The sequence below is a fragment of the Aethalodelphis obliquidens genome, unplaced genomic scaffold (assembly GCF_003676395.1).
Source record: "Aethalodelphis obliquidens isolate GAN/ISIS:26980383/991018 unplaced genomic scaffold, ASM367639v1 scaffold50, whole genome shotgun sequence".
NCBI classification, from domain to species: domain Eukaryota; kingdom Metazoa; phylum Chordata; class Mammalia; order Artiodactyla; family Delphinidae; genus Aethalodelphis; species Aethalodelphis obliquidens.
The window spans coordinates 3,260,646-3,266,893 of record NW_020837994.1 but is presented as its reverse complement, the minus strand read 5'-3'; the positions used below and the strand labels follow the sequence as shown (position 1 = coordinate 3,266,893).

At 53.5% G+C, this 6,248-nt stretch overlaps 1 long non-coding RNA gene across 1 annotated transcript in view; it reads left to right on the top strand.

The window, feature by feature from the left end:
- LOC113607787 (uncharacterized) overlaps positions 1-5,552 on the top strand; it is a 7,594-nt gene extending 2,042 nt beyond the window's left edge. Inside the window, exons 1-2 of the long non-coding RNA XR_003428070.1 lie at positions 1-2,546; positions 4,965-5,552. The exon at positions 1-2,546 is cut by the window's left edge and continues 2,042 nt beyond it. This is a non-coding gene — a long non-coding RNA (uncharacterized LOC113607787). The remainder of the gene's footprint in view (positions 2,547-4,964) is intronic.
- Positions 5,553-6,248: the final 696 nt, after the last annotated feature.

Genomic DNA, 6,248 nt, shown 5'->3' with positions numbered 1-6,248 from the left:
GTGTTTGGGGGTAGGGGGTTGTCTCCATACCTGCTGAGCCAGGAGGTGGGGTATTAGACCCGTCAAGTCTGAAGGCCACTCCTCCAGACAAATCTGGGCTGCTCACCGGACTCTCTGAGTTGATGGTGTGATATAAATATTTCAGCCCCACTAGCTATTCTCGCCCTGCTCTGGGGAAGACTCGAGACTTCACAGATGTAGGGATGTGATTGATACCATGCGCTCAACAGCAGCTGGAGAAGCAGGGAATCTTGGAGATTCTTGGTCCTCAGAACAGAAGGGAAGGGAGGAGGGGAGAGGGCAGTCTTCTCCACCCTCATTTATCCTGTTCCTTCGGCACACAGCCCCGTGGGGGAACCGGGGGAGGCACGCAGAGCAATAAGCTGATTCCTAAGGTGCTCTGCCCAGCCAGAGTGCTGGGGCTCCAGAGAGGAGAGGATGAGCGGGGAGGGGATGGAGGGGAGCACACGGAGCTGGAGGTGAGACGGAGGCGGGGCCGGGGAGAATGAAAAACCAGCCTGTTGGTGGTTTCTTCTTTTTTTAAGAGCCACAAGCTGAGATCAAAGGTGATATTTTTACAGCAACTGAAATAGAAAACCACTGGGCACACAGTGGGAGGTGAGCGGCCAGAACACAGGCCCTTTCATGCAGCCTGTGGCCACAGCAAGCACACTGCCCTCTGCTGCGGGCCATGGGGCTTGGGGGACAATGTGGCCCCGGTCTTCCCAACTCTGGTTTCAGAAAGAAGTGAAAGAGATGAGCTGCAGCCTGCGGTTCTGGGAGAGGAGAGGAACAGCAGTGAGGATCACGGTGAGTAGCCTGTCACTGTCCAAGACCACGCTTGTCACTTTTGCCGTGGGCGTCAGAGTTGTGCCAGGCCCTGTTTCATCCTCACAGAGCTCAGTGAGGAAGGATTATTGGTACCCCTGTTTCACAGAGGAGGAAACCAAGGCTGCAGGGGAAAATGATTTGGTCAAGTCCCGCAGGGAGATGGGAGCAAATTCAGGACCTGAACCCTGGGGCTCCTGGTCCAACACCCTTACGGCTCCCTGTAATCCTCACTCACTCACTCACACGCTGAATTATTTCTTGAGCCTCTGCACTGAGGTCCTAGCTGACGGGGGCCATGCTCAGGTCTGCTAGAGCACTGGTTCTCAGAGAGGGAGAGCAGCAGTATCAGCCTCACCTGGGAACATGGTAGAAATGCATCCTCGGGTCCCAACCCAGACTTACCGAACCAGAGACCCTGGGGTTAGACCCAGCCCTCCACATTTTAATGAACTTTCCAGGTGATTCTGTTGCACACTGAATTTGAGAATCACTGCATTGCCTCACCTCAGTTTCTACGTCTGTGTTTCAGGGAAAATCTCAACACCCGTCTCACAAGATTGAGCTCAGTATCAGCTAACACACGTGCTGGCTGTGTGTTCTGTGCCAGGCATTCTTCTAAACCCTCTACAAATATTAACTAATTTCATTTCACAACTCTGTAAGATAGGAACTAATACTATCCTCATTTCACAGATGAGGAAATGAAGGCACAGAGAGGTAAAGTAACTCACCCAGGGTCACACAGCTAGAATCCAAGCTCTAACCAGTTAACCAACGGAAAGCCCCCAGCAGAGGGTCTGGTGCCCAGAATGTGTTCCAGGCGTGGCTAAGGATGTGATGATGGATGGCAATTAGTATTACCTCACCTGAGTTTGAGATGATGATCCCCATTTTGTAAATATGAAATCTGCTGCCCTGTCAAGATCGAGGAGTGAGTCAGCTGCAAAGGCAGCCTCAGTATCTGGAACCCCAGTGCAGCCCACAGGTCCTCACCATTCATGCAGTTTTGAGACCATAATATACCACCTTGGTCTTCTGGAAACATCTCAGTTTGCTGTAGGGAAGAGTGTAGACTCTGCCAGAGGTGAGCTGAAAACCTCATTTGGCCATTCAGAGGCTGTGTGACCTTGGACAAATTGCCTCACCTCTCTGATCTTTAGATCACCTTTTCTCATTGTAAAGTGGATGATGACAGTCCTAACCTTACAGGGTTCCTGTGAGGGTTGGAGAAGATGACATTTGTGCTCAGCCCGCAGCATGCACAGAGCTGGTCATCAACAAGCAGCTTGCCCACCTCCCTTCCCATCCCTGCTGCTACCTCAGGGGAAAGACCAGCTCTGGACCCAGAAAAGCTTTGAAAGAAAAAGATATAAATTCCCCAACAATCAAAATGCCTTTGTCCTCCAGCCTCCCTGCCCTTTTCCAGACTTCCTTGAAACAGACACCCCGGCCAGGGTTTCTGGGGTGAAACACTGGCACCTGCTGCTTCCAAGTTGGGAGTTAAGTACCCTGTGAAGGGAAGAGGAGGTGACCTCTCTGAGCCACCACCACTGGCCGGTGTCCTTAATCAGCGCGAGCATCTCAGCATCCGCCTTCCGTGAGCAGTTTGGCCTGGACATCTGAAGCTCGTTAGCTGCCTGCTCCCAGGGGGCTGACCCCGCTTGGAGAGAATTATCCCAGACAGAGCCATGGAGGATGGAGCAAACGAAGACCAGGTGAGGTGTGGCCACAGAAGGCGGGGGAGCATAGTCTCCGGAGCGGCCTCTGGGGACCTGTGGAGAACAGAGGAGGCTGGGAAAAAGCACCGGGCTTGCGCCAAGCTCCAGCCCAGCCACGGGCTCCCAGACTATGCAAACTGGAGATGGGGGTGGGAGGGGGTCCTTTCCCTCTTTGGGCCTCAGTTTCCCCATGCCTCCATTGGAAGAGGGGTAGACAAGGTGCACACTGAAGGCCTTCCAGCCCTGACATTGCGGGCTCCCAGGCTGACCTAGAATTCCCGGCCTCTGAGGTTTAGCCCACTGCTGGTGGGAGGTAAGTGACAGGTGGTGGGTGGGGACATAATTCAGAGACTGGAGAGCCATGATCCCTCCGTGGCCTGGACATCAGAGGGGAGCTGGGATGGGAAGACCAGAAAGTGATCCCACATTTCAGAACACTCAGCCAGGTGCCCATGGGTGGCAGAGATGGTGTGAGCCGAGCCTCAGAGAGACAAGGCCTCCAGCTGGGCAGGTGGCCGGGATCAAAGCACCCTTCCCTTTGTGGACCCACCACTCCACCCAGCCGTCCAGACAGGCCACAGCTAACTTTCACTTAGCAATTTTTATTAACTCCTTATTTTATACCAGGCAGTGTTCTAAACACTACACAGGTCCCAGGTGATTGACCAGCCCAGAGTATGGCCCTCGTCTGGCTGTCCTGACATTGACCTTCCTCAAGACACCCAGAGAGGTCGGGCAGCTGGCGCTAACCATGTCACTCAAGATCGCTGCCTCCTCCCAACACTGTTATAACTGACACCAGGCCATCTCCCTTTCTACTGACAGGAACACTCTTGTCCCCTCCCCGGTCTCCTTCCCTCCTGGGAGCCAGGTCTCTGGGGAGCCATTGCCTGGTGGGCCTAGAACCCAAGCAAAGAGCGAGGAGGGCTGGGGCAGCGAGCAGTTCATGCAGACCTTGGCGTGAAGCCTGACGAACCGTCTCCACTCGGAGCCGAGATGCCCTCTGTGGGGACTGGGATGGGCGCAGCCTTCAGATAACGCCTACCTCTGGACCGTGCTGGATGGATGGGCACACGACCAAAGTGGGCTTCTCTGAACCTTGGCTTTTCTCTGGCTGCCTCACTCCTGGGTTGCTGCGTTCTTCCTTTGGACAGGTGAAGAGCTCTGATGACCAGGCTGGAGAGCTGTGTCCTGAGCCAGGGAGCCTTTGGATTCATTTACTTCTCATGGGGCAACCTTATTCCCAGCATTTCCAAGACCGGCCCAGAGAGAGGTGGGGGACCGCCCCAGTTCACACAGTCGGTCAGGAAGGAGGCGACCCTGGATTTCCAGACCATTCCCAACTAAATAGTTTCTCACTTTCAAATATGAAAAATGAATTCTAGAACTGCAGAAAAATTAGAGAATTACAGATAAGGAAAAGCAAAAATGAATATATCTTTGGTTTGTCTCTCGGAGAAACTTCCACCACCCTTCCCCATCCCTTCTCTCCCACCGGGGCTCAGCCGCACTCCCCCACCCCCAGCCATAATCAATACCTCACCTCCTTTTGCCAGCAGCTGTTCCCTGAGGACTAAGCCTTGACAGCAGATCCTGGAAGCCAGCCTTAGACCGGATTCTGGAAAGGCCTGGTGTCTCTTCCGCCCAAATGGAACTGTTTAAGTGCAGATATAGTCGGAAATACTCCCAGCCAGGAATCCAGAGCCTGTATCCAGGCCTGCCTGGCTTGTAGATCGACTCTGTGACCTTGGGCCAGTCCCTGCCCTCTCAGTTTCTTCTGCTGTAAAATGAAGACTTGGACCTGACCAAGCGGTTTCCCCACAGTCTCAGTCTGTCGGCTGCTCTTGGGCAAGGACCATGCCCTCTCCTCGTAGCATTTAGAATCAGAGGGCAGGGTTCGAGCTCCCCTAGCGATGGGCCAGGCCAGCACTCCCCAGCTGTGTGACAGAGCAGGACAGGACAGCACAGCACTCTGCACTCTGCTCCCCCACGGGAAGACACAGAGCAGAGTGTTGACCCTCTGTGTGTCCCAGGGCTGCCGCGGATACCACGAGAGGTGGACCTCAAAGACCTCTGAACGGCACGGAGCGAGAAGCTGCACTGGACTGTTACTGGAGTGTGTCCCCTGCCTGCCCAGTGCCTGGCTCCATCCGGCCTCCATCCTGGTTCAGCGGGTCTGGCCCAGGCTTGTAGATGGAGCCGCTGCCTGCCCTCGGGCTCACACAGCTCTGGCAAGAGGAACGTGTGGACCCAGGGCCCAGCCTACCACGTGAAGTGTCAGTAACGATGCCCACAGGGCCTCAGGGCCCATGACGTCATGGACAGCAGTCTCCCATGTTGAAACTCACAAAGCTAAATCCATTTTAAAATATAGCACTGCCTTTTTCTTTTCTTTCTTTTTGCATTTTGGCTAAGGCATGGAATGTGGAAGCTGCTACATTACTGCAGGAAGATGTAGAGGCTGGGTTCACAGGCTGACTCAACTTTCGGGCGTCCTGGTAAGTTAGCCCCTGCTTCCTCATGCCCACCTTGACCCTAATCCAGGCTCCCCTGACAGGAAGGGCTGAGAAGGACAATAGTGACCCTCCCAGATGACCTCTCTGGACCTCAGCTTGCCATCTGTTATAGACTGGAGGTTTGTGTCCCCCCCCCCAAAATTCCTATGTTGAAAACCTACCCCCAAGTGTGATGGTATTTGGGGGTGGGGCCTTTGGGAGTTAATTAGGGTTAGATGAGGACATGAGAGTAGAGCCCTCACAACGGGCTTAGTGCCTTTATAAGAAGAGGAAGAGAGACCAGTTATCTCTCTCTCTCTCTCTCTCTCTCTCTCTCTCTCTCTTTCTCCTGCCGAGTTCACAGCGAGGTCACGTGAACACACAGTGAGATGGCAGCCGTCTGCAAGCTGGGAAGAGGGCTTGCACCAAGAACGGATCAGCCAGCACCTTGATCTTGGACTTCCCAGCCTCCAGAACTGTGAGAAATAAATGCCCGTTGTTTAAGCCACCCAATCTATGGTATTTTGTTAGAGCAACCTGAGGTGGATGAAGACACATCTATGAAACAAGCATAATAACCCCTCCCCTGACTATTGCTGAGAAGAATTAAATGCAATAAGAGCTAACCGTTCATTTTGTCATGCACTCACTCAACCAATATTTGTGAAAAGCTTCTAGGTAACAGGCACTATTCTGTGAGCTGGGGTAGAGCAGTGCGCCAAGCAGACAAAATCCCTGCCCTCACAGAGCTGACATTCTAGTAGGGAAGACAGACAGTAACCAGATAACGAAATGAAGGATACAGTTTGTCGGATAGATGGAGATAAGTGCTATGGAGGGAACGTCCACCTGGAAGGAGGCTAGACTTCCAGCAGGGAGGGGTGAGCCTGTTTGCATTTTTCAACAGGGTGGTCAGGGTGGGCCTCCGTGAGAAGGGGGCCTTTGGGGAGGGCTGAAGGAAGTGAAAGGAGGCAGTGTGGTCGCTTGGGAGAAGACATCCCCAGCTGTGAAAGGACACTGGCTATTGTAGGAAGCAAGGTACCAGTTGGAAATGATTTCTAGGTGTGTCTTCCGCCCCTCAAAAGCCCTCAGCTCTATCCTGGGCACAGGCAGGCTCTCAAGGGTCAAGGGCATAACTACAGATGGTCCAGTCTCATCTTACCTGTTAGCCTCAACTTAATGGGCTAAACAGCTCTTTCATGTC